Source organism: Antrostomus carolinensis, unplaced genomic scaffold (assembly GCF_000700745.2).
Source record: "Antrostomus carolinensis isolate BGI_N321 unplaced genomic scaffold, ASM70074v2 scaffold32551, whole genome shotgun sequence".
In the NCBI taxonomy this organism is placed as follows: domain Eukaryota; kingdom Metazoa; phylum Chordata; class Aves; order Caprimulgiformes; family Caprimulgidae; genus Antrostomus; species Antrostomus carolinensis.
Genome location: NW_010294061.1, coordinates 930 through 1,980, shown reverse-complemented (window position 1 = coordinate 1,980; position 1,051 = coordinate 930). Strand labels below are relative to the sequence as shown.

Below are 1,051 nucleotides of genomic sequence, written 5' to 3'. Positions count from 1 at the left end.
AGAGTTAAACCTGCCCCTATTCAGCTAACACACCCGTGCTGGGTAAGCGAGCACCCCGCCGTGGGAATCTCCGAGGGAGGAGATGTCCCAAACCCCCATGAGGTCGTTCCCCAGCCAAACACCCCACAGACCCCCAGTCACCTGCCTGAACACCTCCCATGGCTCACCCACTGCTCACCCCGCAGAGCAGTGGGGCAGCGGGTGATGTGACACCTCTGCACGGCTTCACAACCGGTCCCACCAGGAGATAACTTGGTCCCTATGTATCAAAAAACCCTCAAAAGCCAATTTCAAAGCCCCAAAACACTTCCCCACTATTGGCCACCAGCTGCAGCCAAGGCACAGCCTCACCAACCCAGACCGTGGCTGCTGCCAGCATCCTCTGCGAGCCGCAGGCAGCACCGGGACGGCATTTTTAGCCGGCAAAGCCCGCGCCGGCTGCCAGGCTGGTGCAGGGCCGGGCGCCCACATCACACATACACCCACCACGCTTTGGAGGAGCCACCTGCAAAGTCCTTCTTGCAAAATCCCTCTCCATATGCTGCTGCTGCTGCCAGACGTTTTTGGTTTCACCGTGCCGCAGCCGCGCTGCGAGTGCCGGCACCCTCGTGCCTGCTGATCCCTGAATCCCTGGGAGGGAATTTTTTCCCTCCTGCACTCCAGGAGGGGTTCACACATGCCAAGCACCGACCCAGCCCGCAGTGCAGCATGAGGACAGAGCTGACTAATGCAAACTCCTGCTCCCCAGCACCAAGCGCGGCGGTGACAGATGGGTTCTGTGAGCGATGGTGGGGAACAACCAGAACAGGAGCAGGAGGCTGAGGGAGCAGCACTGGTGTTCCCAGACCTCATCCGGATGGATTCTGCTCTGGAGCAGCACAGGGAGCCGCTGCTCCCCAGGCTGGCAGGCAGCAGCTCCAGACGTGGGCTGCCTGGGAAGGGGCAAGAGCAGGAGGGTTGGTTTAACCTCTAGTTTAATCCCTGTCTTTGCTAAGGGCAGGGTTGGAGCGAGCTTTGCCAGGCAGGAGCAAGGAACCAGGTTCTGAGCAGG

At 60.5% G+C, this 1,051-nt stretch overlaps 1 protein-coding gene across 1 annotated transcript in view; it reads right to left on the bottom strand.

The window, feature by feature from the left end:
• The window catches only part of BAIAP2 (BAR/IMD domain containing adaptor protein 2), a gene marked incomplete at its 5' end in the record, with an annotated part of 8,270 nt that overhangs the window by 6,350 nt on the left and 869 nt on the right, over positions 1-1,051 (bottom strand). The window lies entirely within an intron of this gene.